Genomic DNA, 17,860 nt, shown 5'->3' on the forward strand with positions numbered 1-17,860 from the left:
CAGTGTGTCCCCGACCCAAATATACACACTGGACGCCTTTGCTGCTCTTGCTGGGTGTCCAGTGTGTGTCCTGTCCCTTTAAGGGGGCTAGGGCGGCCTCCAGGCTCACCTGTCTCACACCTATCCATTCAATGCATGTGCTTCCACTGTGGAGACACTTATAAATTTAGTGTTAGGACTGCAAGTAATACAGGGTGCCTTGACGAGGCCTTGCAGCTTTCACATGCGTTTGCAAATGTGTGCTAACTAAACCCCTGCTTTTAACATACGGTTAGACAGGTAAATTTGGTTGGTCAGCAGACTGGTTGGTGAGTTGAGCTATGGAATTGTCCTTTTCTTGTAAGTCTGTGTACCCAGCAGTGTTAATTTGGGCAGCAAATTTTGATTTAGTTTTAGTCTTAGGAATAAAATGGCATTTTAGTTTTAGTCCTATTTTTAGTCTTCTGCAAGTGTTTTAGTGGACTAAATCTCCAGTACGATTTAGTCGACTAAAACCTTATGGGTGTAGTAAAATTTGTAATGCATTATAAGCATTTCTCTACAATTTCCAAACTCATTATATACTGCTGCTGGCATGAAAAATCAAATATGTTGTTATTAATGGTTAGTTTTGAACATGCACTACAGACACAGATTTAGTTGTTATATAATGTCTTTATTTAAGTAAAACTATTTAGTCAAGAATATTGTTCTTACAAAAGGGTAACGTAAAAATACCAACCCCCCCCCCCCCCCCAAAAAAAAACTAAGAATTCTTTGCGTGACTGTCATGCCAACAGTAAAGTATCCTGAGACCATTCATGTGCGCAGTTGGCTACTTCTCAGCCAAGGGAGTGGTGGGCCCACTCACAATTTTGCCTAAGAACACAGCCATGAATACATGTTACAAAAACATCCTCAGGCTCCGAGAACAACTTCTCCTAACCATTTAAGAACAGTTTGGTGATGAACAACAATGCCTTTTCCAGCATGATGGAGCTCCTTACCATAAGGCAGAAGTAATAACTAAGTGGTTTGGGGAAGTGGGAACAAAAAACTGAAATTTTGGGTCCATTGTCAGGAAACTACCCAGACCTTAATCCCTTTGAGAACTTGTGGTTGACCGCTGGTCATGGTCAATCCGACCTCAAGAGGCTGGTGAGTGAACCAAAAAAAAAAAAAAAGAAGAAGAAAAACATCTCTCAGAACCCACTGGTCCTGGGTTTTTTTTTTACAGCTCAAAAATGCCTAGGTAGGCATGAAGCCATAGACAGACAAGCTGCAAAAAACGCTCAAAAAAGCGGCTGTAAAAACGTCCGTGTGCATTAGGCTTTATTGTGATTTTCTTTTTTTTTTTTTTTTTTTACCAAATACATGTAGAATACATTTTGGCCTAAATTTATTAGGAAGAAATCTCATTATTTTGGATATGTTTTGTAACAGAAAGTTGAAAATATGTGTTTTCTTGTTTACATAGCAAAAACAAACCAGAGGTGTTAAAATGCTGTGTTTGTTTTTTTTGCTATGTAAACAAAAAAAAAAACAGGTGATAAAATTATATAAATTTCATTTGTGTACAGTGTTGCATGACTGTGCAATTACCAGTAAGGGTCCTTTCACACTGGGGTGGTTTGCAGGTGCTATTGTGCTAATAATAGCGCCTTCAAACTGACCCGAAAGTGCCGCTGCTTTGATTCCAGTGTGAAAGCCCCGAGGGCTTTCACACTGGAGCGGTGCGCTAGCAGGACGGTAAAAAAAAGTCCTGCTAGCAGCATCTTCGGAGGCGCTTTACGGTGGTTTTTAACCCTTTCTCGGCCGCTAGCAGGGGGTAAAACCGCGCCGCTAGTGGCCGAATACCGACGCTAAAGCGCCGCTTACAATAGCGGCGCTTTACCGCCGAGGCCGCCCCCGTGTGAAAGGGCCCTTAAAGTAGTGCAGTGCTGAATAGCAAAAACTGGCCTGGTCATGAAGAGGGTAAAACCTTCCAGAGGTCAAGTGTGAAAAAAGCAATATATAAAGGTACAGGTAAACCCCGTCTTTGCTTGTTTATGCCGCTGGTCCCGTCCAGAGTCCAGGCTTCGCCTGTCATGCTGAACATACCTTCAAAGCGGTCTTCAGGGTCTGGGTGTCATAGGAATGGACCACGGCCCTGGACCTGAATAGCACCCTGCGCTTAACTCACTGTTGTGCCAAGGTGAGCGCCAAACACAGGCTCTAGTGCCAGGGGCAAACATTACAGGCTAACCCCACTGGTCTGGGTACAGAAAGTGATAATGAGCCATTAGGTAATAAGCAGTCAGATTTTGATAGAAGTGTCTGTTGAAGGAAAACTAATGAAAAATAGAAAAAAAAAAAATTTCTTCTCCAATGGGGAGACGTGGTCCATCACATAAGAACATAAGAGCCAAAAAACTAGAACTTTATGGAGTGAACAGGCTTATATAGATACACTGGCAGTAAAGCAAAGGAGTGCCCAATCACCTAAAGGTAACCAGAAATATCTCCTAAGAATCAATTCCTGAGTCCTGCTCTGTATGGTTAAGATATTGTTTTTTTTTTTTTCATTACATACACAAAGCTTTAACATTTTACTAAACCCACAAAAGTAAAAAAAAATCTGTCTGTATATGTAGAAAAGCATGCCTATTATACTCACTGTGGAACCTAAGGGGTTAATCCTCCGCATTGTGTAAAAAGGATGTTTGATCTAGTTTTAGTGAATGCAGGCTCCTGGGTTTAGTAACACTTTAGGTAACCTGGGCTCAAAGGAAGTGGACTGAATGATGCGGCTTGTCATTCAAGCTGGAAGAGCAGCGCCATCTATTGGAGAAAAGAATTTCTGCAGAGAACAGCACTAAAATTTGGGTGTGCATGCAGACATGGAGTAAAAAAAAAAGTGAAATTTACAAAGAGGAAATAATATGTTATGGAAATGATTAAGAGCTCCAATCGAGCCCAAGGTTATCTGCTGCTGTCTCTAATTGGAAAGTGTGGCTATGCATGCATATAAAAGTAAACACTCTGAGACACGCTCAGCACCGTTACTTTTTACACTTCTAATTTATTCAAGGCGGTGCTAATGTTTTATACACAAAAATACGTCATTGCTATGTTAGTCTAATAGGTACATCTCATTGGTTAAGATAGAAAAGAAGATGGAGAATCTTCATAACGAGGTTTGGCTGTCCTTGGTTTTATCTTCAGTTCCGCGTTCTTCTGATGTGTGGGATGTAGGGGGTACTCGCCATTTTGAGAAAATATAGGAACAGAGCAAACCTGTATACTTATATAATGAGTAAGGAGAAAGATATGTATACACATAAGAAAATAGACATTTTCAGATTATTATTATTATCTACATCACATTCCTTCACAATCCCCCCTAAAATGACTATTTTCTCTTTTCTGTCCCTAATACTAAAGGTCCTACTTTGGCCTGGCCCTTCTCCTCAGCAACTCTTTTAGGCTGTATATAGAATTGGGCAGCAACTGTTCACTTCCCTTCTCGATACAGCTGGATAGGTGCAGTCAGGCGCTATCTATCCCTAAAACCCTATAGAATTGTGAGGTTATGGACAGGGAGTGACTGTAGAGGAGTGAAGGGTTTGTCATCTTCCATCATAAGGAGGTCCTCTTCTTCTTGGTGGAGAAATGTAGGTGTGCTATTGTCTACAGCCTTGCTCATTAACTTTTTTACAAAAGGTAGAATACAGCATATAATCAGGGCTAAAAGAACCAGGATTATTAATACCCTTACCCGTATCTGGACGAGCACCTTCTGCCACCCACTCATCCAGCTAAAGTATTGATCCCATGGGTCTGTGATACCTGAGTTCTTCTTCAACTCCAATGACAGATCTTCTAATTTCTTTATAGCTAAAGTAGCCTTACCATTTGGGCCAGTATTATCAGGAATGTATGTACAACAGGTTCCTGTTTTTTCCCATGATTTTACAAAACACCTCCTTTCCCAGCTAGCACCATGTCTAAGGCCATCCGGTCCTGGAATGTCATGTAGGAAGTGGGGGATAACTGGTCAGCAATTCCCTAGAGGGCATCTTTAGTGTAATTTACAAATCTCTGTTGGTTATAAAATGTGTAGTGTCAGGTCACCTAGAGGCTGGGTGACAGATGCACACCGTTGGGATCAGGAGTGCACCGCAAGGTAGTGGACCCTACGGCTGACTGCTGCGGATTGAACCCTGGGAGGTTCAGGAATCGGGTCTACTGGATCACTGACACAGATCCCACTGGGAGCTAGAGCATAGATTCCCCAGGGCGCGGAGTCTAAGAGCCAGCAGGTGTTCACCAGAGCCTTTAATGGTAAGGATGGACTGCGCTGCAGTCTGGCTCCTGGTCGCGGCCCCCAGGGTCCCACAGCTCACGGTAGACTACAGGAGAAGAGGAAGGAGGCAGCAGGCTGGAACAACAAGGAAAGTAAGGGACAAGCCAAGGTCGGTAACAGGAATCAGCTGTAGGAAACACAGCAAGTACACACAGAGGCTAACACACAGTGGTTGATCAGCACTGCTGGCTTGCAGTGCACAGGTTAATATAGGGTTCCCTGATAGGGCCTGGGGTGGGGCCATGCTTAGAGGAGAGGTTACAAAAGCAGTCAGGTGAGGGTCAACTGGTCTCTAGAGATGAACACATGGAGACAGGTATGCTGATCGACAAACTCTATTGCATAACCATGACATGTAGTTAATCCAATCTACATTCTTGCTGACAGTTGTTATGGGGATCAAAGACTCAAAACCAGCTTTTACCTGGTCCCTGGCTTTAAACTCATCAGGGACCCCCCTTGGAACCCCTATGACATCTATGTATACATGAGGGTCAAAGCTTCTGGAGAGAGCTGCTCGCTTCCTCCTCTGACTGTGTGCTGGGTCAGTGTATGTATCAGGGGTATCTTCGGTTAGGATATGGGGCTTTCTATTTCCATCTTTCTTGTCTAATACACTCTGTGGTCGCCCAGTCTGGCCCTGTGTTCCAACCCACTGGCCCCCGCAGGAACCGCAACTCTGTGCCCAGTAACTGTCTGTGTGGCATACATATATATCCTTACCGTCAGGGATATCACTGTAACAATCGCATCACCATGAAGGGTCAAACGGACAAGGTACTATGTCACAGTAATCTAAAGTAAAGGTGGTCACATGTGTACCTGAAGAGTTATACCAAAACGTAATTATGTTATAATTTTTGTGATGGCCACCTCCTGGGCCCCTCCCCCCTAAATCAAACACAAAAAGGATATGCAGCACCCGAAAACACGCTCTCCTGCAGTGATAAGCATGCATTCAGGTGTTCTTCCTGGCCAACTTGACAGAGGTGGCTGTGGTCAGCAAGACTTGGAATGGACCATCATAACTTGGCTCAAGGATCTCCAGACAGTAGTTGGTGTGTTCCTGTATCTAATTCAGGATCTGGAATGGAAGAAAACACCTGGAGATGCATTCAGGTTAATTCTCGTGATAATGTGGTTACATAATTAGTCAACACATCAGACTGCAACTGTAACTGTTGTGGAAAGTAACAACCAAGTCTGGGAACTGAACCAAACAAAATTTCATAAGGGGATAGGGCATGTTTCCCCCGGGGGTGTGTCTGACACTGAACAGGGCAATGGGCTAACTGTTTGGCCATCTCATGTTAGTCTCTTGGGCCATCTTTAACATCCTGTTTTTAGTGTCCCATTCATCCTTTCTACCTTCCCGCTACTTTGAGGGTGGTATGGTATGTGTAGTGCCAACTGAACCCCCAGTGCTGCCCAAATCTCTTTTGTTAGGGTTGCTGTTAAGGCTGGTCCCTGATCTCTCAATATCACCTCTGGGACCCCAAATCTACACACTATCTCACTCAGTAGTTTCTTAGCTGTGGTCCTGGCAGTCATGACCACTTCCACTAGGGCAGTGGTTCTCAACTCCAGTCCTCGGGACCCACCAACAGGCCAGATTTTAAGTATTACCTTGGGGAGATGCAGACTAGAATACTGCAATCACTGAGCAGCAAAGGAGATCACCTGTGATATATTTCAGTTATCTTGCAAACCTGGCCTGTTGGTGGGTCCTGAGGGCTGGAGTTGAGAACCACTGCACTAGGGCGTTTTCGAATCTGCCACTTCTTGGCACTTGAGAATGATCAATTTGCATCCTCTGTAATGGGGTATAGGGCTTTTGCCAGGTGCTTCTTCTGTGTTTTTTTCTGTGCGTCCTGGGTTACATTTGGTGCAGATAATGCATTATCTGCAGAAGTTGTCGGTCAGTGGAGTAACTCTTGGTGCAACACTTGTTGATAAGAGAGTTCATAAAAGTCTTTGTCAAGTGGGCAGCTCTATGTGCCCATTGCACCAAGGCTGGGTACATACTCCTGAGTAGACAAGGCTTCTTGTTGCACTCGAATAGTCCATTTCTGAGAGTTGCTCCTCTCCGTTTCCAGCTTTCCTTCTTATCCGGGCTTGTTGTTTCCTGTAGTTCTTTTAGATAAACTCTGTCCACTGGGAAAGTCTGTAAGGTAAGCACGGGGTGGTCTTCTTCTACCACCCTGCTGTCCACTTCCCGTGGACCACCAGCTGTCTGTTTGGCAGTTGAATTGGCTAGATGATTGCCTCGAGCTTCCTTTGAGTTCATTTTGTCATGTGCTTTTACTCAGAATAGTCACTTGGGTTGGGAGAAGCAAGGCATCAATTTTTCACAGGTGTTCCTGCAGCCGTCAGGAATCCTCTGTCCTAGATAACAGCATAATCATGGGCAATGCTGAAAGCATATCTTGAGTCCATATGAATGTTGGCTCTTTTTCCCTCTGCCCATTTACATGCTGTAGTAAGTGCTTACAGCTCTGCCTCCTGTGCAGACATCACCGGTGGTAAGGCTTCAGCTTGTAGAACAGTGTTTTCAGTGGTGACCGTGTGTCCTGTGTGGTCATGGGGTGACAAGTCAAGACTCTACTCCTCCTCCTTCTTTCCCCCCTCGAGAAGTGGAAGAAGGGTGGTAGGGTTCAGTGTTTGACAACTTAATAGAGTAATGCTGTCCAGTAGGAGGGAACACAGGAGTCTCAAGTGTCTGGTAGTGGACAAGTGTTTCGGCTGGATCTTGGTTGAATATGGCAACAACGTCATGGGGAGCAAGCAGAACGAGGCAGTGTCCGAGGACCAAGTTCAAAGTTTTGTCAAGCAAGGCTTGTGTAGCAAAGCCAGCTCGCAGACACAATAGGCCTCCTCTTGCTAACGCATCCAGCCGACAGGAATAATATCCTACGGGGCGTAGGCTAATGCCGTGTGATTGGGTGAGTACACCTGCAGCATGTCCCAGACGTTCGGATACAAAGAGCTTGAGCGTTTTGACGTAGTCTGGGAGCCCTAGCGCCTGAGATGGCACACTTGAGGGCCTCAAACTTAGATATTTCTTCAGGAGACATCTGGAAGGGTCTGATTGCAGAGCATCAGTAGGAAGGCTTCTGGAATCCATGCTCTGCACTAGGAAATTAGTCCAAGGAAAATGACAGGTGTTGAGCACCACTGCAATTTGGGCTTTGAGGCTCTGCAGCCCTGGTTGGCAAGATAGCACAACAGGCTTTCTGAGGTGACTTCAACAGGGGGTAAGTCAGCTGCACAAAGGAGAAGGTCATCAACATGTTGGAAGAGAATCACTTCGGGGTTTTCCTCTTGTCATGTGTCAAGGATGATAGCCATAGCTTTTGCAAACTGGCTTGGAAAGTTCTGTGCCCCTTGCGGCACAACTGTTTAGGTATGTTGCCGTTTCTTTCTGTGGATGAATGCAAAAAGGTACCAGCAGGAGGGGTGAGGGTGGACACTGAAGAAAACATTTGTAAGGTCCACCTCTGTGAGGTATTTTGCAGTCAAAGGCATCCAGAGCAGGTACCTGGTTCTCCTTTAGGGGTTCTCTTCTTGGGGTAATTGTGGTTTCCGGGGCAATGATGCGCCCTCTTTTAGCTTGACTGAAACTGGTGGCACCTTTAAGTGACCGTTGTCTTCCGGTCCTGTGGACCATAGGCACACAGGGATTCTGTCAAGTACTTCCTGCAGTATTGAGCTTGAAGTTTTTGCTTCATTAAGTGTCATCAGGAGAGGCAAAAAAACACAAAGCAGATGAGTCTTCTAAACATAGGGGAGTATGTAACTTCATCCCCCTTCAGGTGTGTCCTGATTGAGGCCTGTAGTCTGGACAACACATCAGCTCCTAGTAGATTCAAGGGACATGTAGAGGACACCACAAATCTGGCAAGCAAATCAGGAAGTGGACTGGAGCGGGGCACCCCATCCATTCCCACGCAGGAAACATCAATAGTGGAAAGGAAAGAATTATCAGGCAGGTTCACCGCCCTCAACACACTTTTGGCTGCACCCCTGTCAATGAGGAAAGTGGTAGGTTTTTCGTCTAGGACATCTTGGGGCTCTGCATTCTTTCCTAAAGTGACCCCGTTTCCCACAGTTGTAACAGGTGATCCTTTCCCTGGTATTGGGCAGTGGTGGTGGACTAGTGTAGGCGGGATCTTCGTCATGGGTTACCATGAGGGGCGTTGGTTTTTTACCTTTTTGATTTTCTATACCTCTAGTCACCAACAATAAATCAGACATTTTCATTGAATGGTATTCAAGGCGGGCCACCATCAGGCCTTTTCTAATATCCTCTCTGAGCCCTGAAACAAAAGCAGTTGATAACATGTGTGTGTGTGCCTTTATGAGTCTAGCATGATACTTCTTCACAGACTCCCCTTTATCTTGGGTAATATCTTGGATTGTGGTGGTCTGATCCGTCAACTTCTCCTTTGTCCAGTCGTGGAGGTGTGCACTGAACTCCACGCCTGAGATGTAGGAAGTGGCACTTGTCAGGCTGGCATCATTGAAGGCTGTCTGCATGACTGGCCAAAAGACATGTCCTGCTTTGATTTGGCATAGGCTGATCAAGTCTCTCCAGGCAGCTGAGTAAGTTTCTTGTATCTGCACTATCCTGTGGTAGAGGGGAATTGGCTGCTTCTCTGGGTCAGGCAGACTTGTCACTAAGGCCTCTGCTTGTGATGGAGTAAAAGCGACATACATCACTGGTGCCCCTTCTGGTAACCGAGACTGTTGTTGGGGCGGGGGCTGGCAAGGGGCACTGTTCCTTAAGGTTGCCAGCATGTGTTTGAGATCCTCTCGGAACTGAGAGTCTGGAGCCGGATTGGGGGTTAAATCAGTGGGTGGCCTTGCTGCCTGCTGTTGGGCTTCCCACTCAGATGCTTCTTCATCATTAACATATCCGGCCTGGAATGTGATGCTTCCGTATTGGGGAAGACAGATGTGTGGTACGAACCATCCTGGTTTAAAACAGGGAGGGCTGGGTACAGGCTGTTTAAGCTTACTGGGTGTACCAAGATGGCTGCCGGCAGGAAGTGCACTGGGCTGGGTAGAAAGTGAAGGCATGGGTGCACTAAGATGGCCGCCAGGCTGAGTTGTCACAGTGGGTTGTGCTTGGGTGGTGAGAAAGGAGTGGTTGTTAGACAGAGGGCAGTGCTGTCCCTCCCCTCCTTTTGTTTCAAGTTCCAACATAGCGTGGTAATTTCACATACTGTATCATCAACTCTGTGATACACATACATAATACAATCGCCATCTTTCTTAACTTCCTTTATCCAATTTTCTTTATCACACAGGATTTTTCTCCCTGTTTCTTTAGCAACATAACTTTCGCCACTTCTTTCAACTTTGTCAACTATTTCAACATCTTTTCTCCTCTTCACAATATCACATTCTTTTCTCTCTCTGTTTCTCGGCTAACGGCTTGAGAGGAGAATACGTACAACCAAGGGGTTAATATTCTTTCTCACTGCTCCTTATCAACAAATTCCTTGGGTGTGGGCACATAAGGCTGCACTCCTAGCTGCTACTGTCTGCTATAACCCTGTAATGTACGGTTAATCTCAGAACAAGAACAAACACGTCAGGGGTAATGGGGAGCTACGGCCCGCGACCCAACAGATCCCCCGGGTAGCCCCCCCTCCGACCTTAACCAGTCCCCAACCCCTCTCGTGTATAGCAAACAGTAAACCACAAATACACTCAGGACATTACACCTGCCATTCTTCGAACTGCAAAATTTCAGCAGGCTAAGATAACCACAAGGGCAGACCACCCTGCAAAAATTAACCCGTTTATAGACGCCTGTTACACCTCTCCAGCCAGAGGCCGACAGCTCATCTGGGGGTGAGACTTCTGTAACACTTTCAGACTGCTGGGGGCTCCAGCAGCTGAGATTTCCCTCAAAGGTCCGACAAACCCTTGAGTAACCCATCCTATAACCGTTTGCTACAAAGGTAAACCCTCATCTCAGAGGCCGACAGCTCATCTGGAGATGAGAACACACATACACACATGTAGCACTTTTAGACTGCTGAGTTTCGTAGCCCAAAGAATGGCAGACAGTGAACAAAAAATACAGACAGCAGAAACCCATTAGCAGGTTTGTTAAAACAACCTCAGGCAAGGAAATACCTGCCTCTAAGACAGTCTCAGCATACCGACAGAATCCAGCCGTCAACCGAAAGATAAGAAAGTCATACAGTGGTAAGAATATAAATCAACTTACCGGTACTGTTAGGGCTGCGCAAAGACCCCCTCTGTTATCTTTCAATTAACGCTCAAATCCTTATCGCGGTCTGGCTTCGACTGTAGCCTGAGGTCCCGAGTTTCGGCACCATCTGTTATGGAAATGATTAAGAGCTCCAATCGAGCCCAAGGTTATATGCTGCTGTCTCTAATTGGAAAGTGTGGCTATGCATGCATATAAAAGTAAACACTCTGAGACACGCTCAGCACCGTTACTTTTTACACTTCTAATTTATTCAAGGCGGTGCTAATGTTTTATACACAAAAATACGTCATTGCTATGTTAGTCTAATAGGTACATCTCATTGGTTAAGATAGAAAAGAAGATGGAGAATCTTCATAACGAGGTTTGGCTGTCCTTGGTTTTATCTTCAGTTCCGCATTCTTCTGATGTGTGGGATGTAGGGGGTACCCGCCATTTTGAGAAAATATAGGAACAGAGCAAACCTGTATACTTATATAATGAGTAAGGAGAAAAATATGTATACACATAAGAAAATAGACATTTTCAGATTATTATTATTATTATCTACATCACATTCCTTCACAATATGCAATGGGGGTTATTTAAGAAAGGCAAATCCACTTTGCACTGCAAGTGCTCTTGGAAGTGCAGTGGCTCTAAATCTAAGGGGTAGATCTGAAATGAGGGGAAGCTCTGCTGATTTTATCATCCAATCACGTGGAAGCTAAAATGCTGTTTTTTTATTTTCCTTGCATGTCCCCCTCGGATCTACAGCGACTTTACTTCCAAGTGCACTTGCAGTGCAAAGTGGATTTTCCTTCAGTAAATAACCCCCATAGTACTATCATTACATGTGTAGTGTCACCCCCTCTGAGGGCTGCTGGAAGATGACTGACCCCAAAGGTTACTTGTCTCCAACGCAAATCCTGGCTCCTGAGACCACATATCCCATGATCCCTTGCTTCCAGCTGTGGTCTCTGCTTGCTCTGCATTCAAGATCGCCCACGGTACATTTACATCATTACTTTGACGTTAAATACTGTTATTACTGCAGCAGCTAGCTGCCAAAACCCAAGTATTATTTTGTACTGTGGGCAATTCTGCATCTGATAAAAGTGGTCCTGGTGGCGGATTTTCTACAGGATCACTTTTAGAGGCAACGGGAGAGGTGCCCCCCCGTGTTAATTTCCAATCGTGCCGATCTGAGCTGTCGGGTGCCTGAGCAGGAAGCCGAGTAAGGGTAAGATAGCCCCCACTTGGCTCTATGTTCTTGGAGAATGGAAGTGACTTCTGCCTTTCGGCCTTAAAGGGATAAAAAAAAAAAAAAAATTCTCTTAAAAGGCAAAATTTCTTTTTTTTTTTTTTTTTTTTTTTTTTGCTTTTAACCACTTCAGCCCCGGGAGAATTTACCCACTTCCTGACCAGAGCACTTTTTGTGATTCGGCACTGCATCGATTTAACTGACAATCGCGCGGTCGTGCGACGTGGCTCCCAAACAAAATTGACGTCCTTTTTTCCCCACAAATAGAGCTTTCTTTTGGTGGTATTTGATCACCCCTGCGCTTTTTATTTTTTGCGCTATAAACAAAAAAAAGCGACAATTTTGAAAAAAACGCATTATTTTTTACTTTTTGCTATAATAAATATCCCCCAAAAATATATAAAAAAAAAATTTTTTTTCCTCTATTTAGGTCAATACGTATTCTACATATTTTTGGTAAACAAAAACGCAATAAGCGATTATTGATCGGTTTGCGCAAAAGTTATAGCGTTTACAAAATAGGGGATAGTTTTATGGCATTTTTATTAATAATTTTTTTATTTTTTTTAAATGGCGGCGATCAGCGATTTTTATTGTGACTGCGACATTATGGCGGACACACCGGACATTTTTGACACATTTTTGGGACTATTGTCATTCATACAGCAATCAGTGCTATACAAATGCACTGATTCCTGTGTAAATGACACTGGCAGTGAAGGGGTTAACCACTAGGTAGCAGTGTAAGGGTTAAGTGTGTCCTAGGGGCGTGTTTCTAACTGTGAGGGGCATGGCTGTGTGTGACACCTCACTGATCTCTGCTCCAATGACAGGGACCAACAAGTGTCTGGGGAATGCCCAGGAAAAAGCCAAAGTCTACTTACCACCAGCTTGCAGACAACCAAATTGACCTATCTAACAGTAAGCGTTAAAAAAAAGGGTTTAGTCTGCACGCATTTGCAAATGCATGCATGAGCCACAGAGCCACGTCACGGCACCCTTGTATCTGTGGTCCTAACACTAAACTATGAGTGTCCCCACAGTGGAGGCACATGCATTTAATGGATAAATGAGAGCAGGTGGCTGGAGGGGAGCCCACCCCTCCTTAAAGGTACAGGAGCACACCAAACACCCAACAATAGCACAATGGCTGCAAAGGTGTTGGTGCACTGCTGGACCAATACAAACACTCACATGATAACAAAAGCTTGCCACCACTCTCATTTATAGCTGGCTATCGCAGTAAGCAGCATTGGTTGTCTGCAAGCTGGTGGTTAAGTAGACTTTGGCTTTTTCCTGGGCATTCCCCAGCCACTTGTTGGTACCTTTTTTAGCCTCCCAATGCTGCTTACTGCGATAGCCAGCTATAAATGAGAGTGGTGGCAAGTTTTTGTTATCACGTGAGTGTTTGTATTGGTCCGATGACAGGGAGCAGAGATCCAGTGACACTGTCACTAGGCAGAACGGGGAGATGCTGTTTACATCATCTCCCCATTCTTCCTCCCCGTGAGGCGATCGCGGGTATCCCTTCGGCGATTGAGTCTGCGGGACCCGCGACCCGACTCGTGGAGCTTGCCGCGGGCGCGCGGCCGCTGGCCGCCTCTTAAAGGCAGAACGTACAGGTACGTGGTTTTGCCTGTACGAGCCCTTCTGCCGCAGTATATCTGCGTGAGGCGGTCGGCAAGCGGTTAAAGGTAAATGAGAGATCTGAGGTCTTTTTGTCCCCAGATCTGTCAATAAAGATGATCTGTCCTGCTTATTTCTATTACAAGTGATGTTTACATTCCTTGTAATAGGAATAAAAGTGATCAAAAAAAAAATATATATTAAAGGGACAATGTAAAAATGAAAAGTAAAATAAATAAGAAAAAAAAAAAAATTAAAGCGCCCTGTCCCTCCGTGCTCACGCGCAAAAGCGAACGCATATGTAAGTCACGCCCATCTGTAAATGATGTTCAAACCACACATGTGAGGTATGGCTGTGATTGTTAGAGCGAGAGCAATAATTCTAGCACTAGATCTCCTCTGTAACTCTAAACAGGTAACCTGTAAACATTTTTAAAGCATCGCCTATGGAGACTTTTAAGTACCGTATTTTGTCACCATTCCATGAGCGAGCGTTTAAAGCATGACATGTTGGGTATCTATTTAGTCGGCATAACATCATGCTTCACATTATACAAAAAAATTGGGCTAATTTTACAGTTTTGTTTTATTTTAATTTAAAAAGGTTTTCTAAAAGAAATAGCGTTTGAAAGACCGCTGCGCAAATACCATGTGACATAAAATATTCCAACGATCGCCATTTTGTTTTCTAGGGTCTCTGATCAAAAAAATAAATATATATATATATATATATATATATATATATATATATATATATAATATGTTTAGGGGTACTAAGTAATTTTCTTGTAAACAAAAAGTTCCAGAATAGGTCTTAAAATCTTAAAGTGGCTAGGCTGCAGCGCCTGCTTGCATCCCCTGGAGCGACTGGGTCCTTGCTCTCAGCTAAAGGCCATGGTCCCAAGAGAGGGACTCTTCCCCGAACCAAGCTATTTATGTCCTCAGCCAGCATTCTTCTTTCTCCCAGCTGGCTGGAACTAGTAGTGTGCAGCAATCTGGCTCCAATGCAAATCCTGGCTCTTCAGACCACATATCCCACGGCCCCTTGCTCTCAGCTGTAGTCTCTGCTTGCTCTGCATTCAGGAGATGATGACAAAGTGTCCAGGCTGAGCACTAGAGGGAAACAGACTCATTGCAGCTGGTGTTACAGAATGCAATTACTAGCCAATTGTGGAAATGCAGAACTACCAGGCATCTGTAGCAACAAATGAGTACATCTAATAGACATTTGGAGTATGGCTATAAATAATGAAATACATTTATGGATTTATAGTTACTTTGATCCTTTAGATGTGTGGCTCTGAAGGGAAATCTACTGTAGAACCACCACTGGTGGGTCCCATATGACAGGGGTGGGGGGGGGGTGTTAAAAGAGAAGTATGGGATTGTTTGTGTTTTCTTTTTTTTTAATCATAATTACTGAGCTGGATGCAGCGTCGGTCTGATGCTGCATCTGTCCCCCGCCGGCTGTAACACTGAGAACCGAGCGATCAAACACAGCCAATTGCTCAATTCTTACAGCCCCACGAGCAGAGAGCTGGTGACTGTTAGTCACCAGCTCTTTGATCTGCCAAATGACCCCCCCCCCCGCTTACTGGAGTGCTGAGGTGTGGAGGGGTGCGGGAAAGACCAGCTCAGGCTCTCAGGGGCTCGCTGAGAGGCTGAGCCGAGTGCCAGTCCAGGCATGTGGGCGGATTTCGACCATATGGCCACGATCTTTCCCAAGCCTAGCCTGGTCTTTGAGATGTCAGCCGTCAGCGGGCTTCAGCCCGCTGTCTGCTGAAAACAGGTCACAGGAGTGCCGGACGGAACACATGAGCTTTGGCTGTGCTTCTCCTTTAACCACTTCCCGGTTCAGTTATCCTGACTGGGCGTCATATGAAGCTGCACACCCGTGGGGGCGCACATCGCGGTGATTGGTGGTGCGGTGTGTCAGTCCGACAGAGGCTCTTTACCATATGATCAGCCGTGTCCAATCACGGCTGATCACGATGTAAACAGGAAGAGCCGTTGATGGGCTTTTTCTCACTCGCGTCTGAAAGACGCGAGTAGAGGAGAGCCGATCAGCGGCTCTCCTGACGGGGGTGGGTTTGCGCTGATTGTTTATCCCCCCTCGGATGCCCACACTGGACCACCAGGGAAGCCGCCAGGACCACCAGGGTAGCCCCTAACATGTGAATGGCCAGGTACATCCCCCATGGCCATCCACATGTGCCAACTTATGCATAACATATGCCAATCAGTGCCCACAAATGGGCACTGACTGGCACCATTATAGAACTAATAAAATCAGTGATGCCCAACAATGCCACCCACCAGTGTAATCAGTGCCACACATCAGTGTCCCATCCGTGCCACCTATCAGTGCCCATCCGTGCCACCTATCAGTGCCCATCAGTGCTGTCTATCAGAGCCCATCATCAGTGCCCATCAGTGCAACCTCATCAGTGCCACCTTATTGATGCCGCCTTATCAGTGCCACCTCATTGATGCCGCCTTATCAGAGCCCGTCATTAAAGAAGAAAATGTACTTATTTACAAAAAATTTTAGGAGAAACAAAGAAAAACTTTTTTTTTTTCAAAATTTTTGGTCTTTTTTTATTTGTTGCGCAAAAAATAAAAATTGCAGGGGTGATCAAATACCACCAAAAGAAAGCTCTATTTGTGCGAACAAAATGATAAAAAAATTTAGTTTGGGTATAGTGTTGGATGACCGCGCAATTGTCATTCAAATTGCGACAGCGCTGAAAGCTGTACATTGGCCTGGGCAGGAAGGTGTATAAGTGCCCGGTATTGAAGTGGTTAAACAGAATCTCTAGATACTTCCGGCAGTAGAAGAGTAAAAGTGATTTTTTTTTTAGACACTGGTATCAGTGAAAGGGGCTCCATGGACCTTCCTAGCAGCGAAGGGGGTTAAATGGAACTTCAAAAACTTTGTGGCAGTGAAGCGGTGACAGAGACTTTTGAGACCGCCCCCAGGAGAAAGTTACTTTGTTTCACTTTCATTTCTAGGAAAATAAACTGCGTAGCTGTGGGAGGAGTAGGAGAAACTCCTTTATAAAAGACATCAGGTCAGAAGTCCGTCCTCATTCTGCACTGGGATTCAGGAGGTGTCCTCGGCGGTGAGTACCGCTCTCTCATAGGCAGTGCATTGTAACCCATGTACAACCAGTGATTAGCATTGTTGCTTTGGTATGATGACAGCGAGGACATATTATCTATTGGGACAGTGGAGAGAGCAATGATTGTTTGCAAAGTGTCATAGCAATTAATCACATTTCTCTTCTTATCAGTCCAGAGTGGCCGGTAACAACTATTAAATTGTTAGTGTTAAAAGTATTGTGGGTTTAGTGTTACTAAAACCACAACAATAATATCAGTCTGTATATGCAGTAAAGCATGCTTGGTATACTCACTGTGGACCCTAAGGGGTTAATCCTCTGCATTGTGTAAAAAGGCTGTTTAAATCTGTTTTCTCTGAACCTCCCCTTCTTCCATCATCCCCAATCTATCTGCTGATAGAATAGAAGCCAGGGGACAAGCTGCACATGCTCAGTTTGGTGTGTATTGCTAGAGAAGTTTTTTTTTTTCTTGGGAGAGTGCATGTGATCAGCACAGGGCCAATCAGCTCTGTCCAGACAGAGGGTCAGAGGTCATGCAGCCCCATCGGACAATCAGAGGAGAATGAAAACTCCTCCTACAAGCTTTAACCAGACACTGATAGAAGTCACAAGACTGCTATATACTGCTGATGAGAAAAGGTATATAGCAGTTTGAGTTTACTAAACTATTGGATTTCCATGTTCTGTGTACTGTGGGAGATCAGATATAGTGAATGCAGGCTCCTGGGTTCAGTAACACTTTAGGGTGGGTTCACACCTAATACAGATGCGGCTCACAGTAGGGGGTCCGATGCGTCCCTGTTCTCAGTTTCAGGGATGAATCAGGCCCCAATTATTGCCTGAATTCGGACCTGAAAGACGCCAAAGACGCACAGGACCTCTGTGCAATCAGCTCCGCTGCCGCCACAGATATGTGTGAACCGGCTGCAGTCTCTTGTCATGCGAATTAGACGGGGGGGGGATCCACATCCAATTTTCACTAATGTGAACCCAGCCTCAAAGATTTTTTTCTGATTGGCTGCTAAAGATTGCCCCACCTGAGGCTCTTTCGCCTACTACTTACAGTGAGCCAGAATACGTGTAAATGGTCAATTCCAGCTAAATGACCTCTTTGTTTGTTTTTGTTTTTTTTGCTCTTCAAGGTCCCATGGGGAGATCTCCCTAAAGAGGACACAGAGTGCATTCAAATATTAACAGAGGTTCTAACCCTTCCCAACGCTATCCATAATTGTGAGTGGTATTAAAGTATTTTTTTTTACCTAATCCAGAAGTCTGATAATTGGAGGAGAGCAGGCTGAGTT

General features: G+C 45.0%; 1 protein-coding gene across 3 annotated transcripts in view; it reads left to right on the forward strand.

Annotated features, from left to right (window-relative positions):
* The first annotated feature begins 16,425 nt into the window (after positions 1 to 16,425).
* Positions 16,426 to 17,860, forward strand: part of LOC141129300 (uncharacterized) — a 75,203-nt gene continuing 73,768 nt past the window's right edge. The window contains exons 1-2 of one of the 3 annotated variants that reach the window (XM_073617247.1): positions 16,504 to 16,559; positions 17,702 to 17,789. The gene's annotated coding sequence lies outside the window, so the exon portion shown is untranslated. Of the gene's footprint in view, positions 16,560 to 17,701; positions 17,790 to 17,860 lie in introns of all 3 variants that reach the window. The other 2 variants (XM_073617249.1, XM_073617250.1) reach the window with 2 other exon arrangements.

The sequence above is a fragment of the Aquarana catesbeiana genome, linkage group LG02, assembly GCF_042186555.1.
Source record: "Aquarana catesbeiana isolate 2022-GZ linkage group LG02, ASM4218655v1, whole genome shotgun sequence".
NCBI classification, from domain to species: domain Eukaryota; kingdom Metazoa; phylum Chordata; class Amphibia; order Anura; family Ranidae; genus Aquarana; species Aquarana catesbeiana.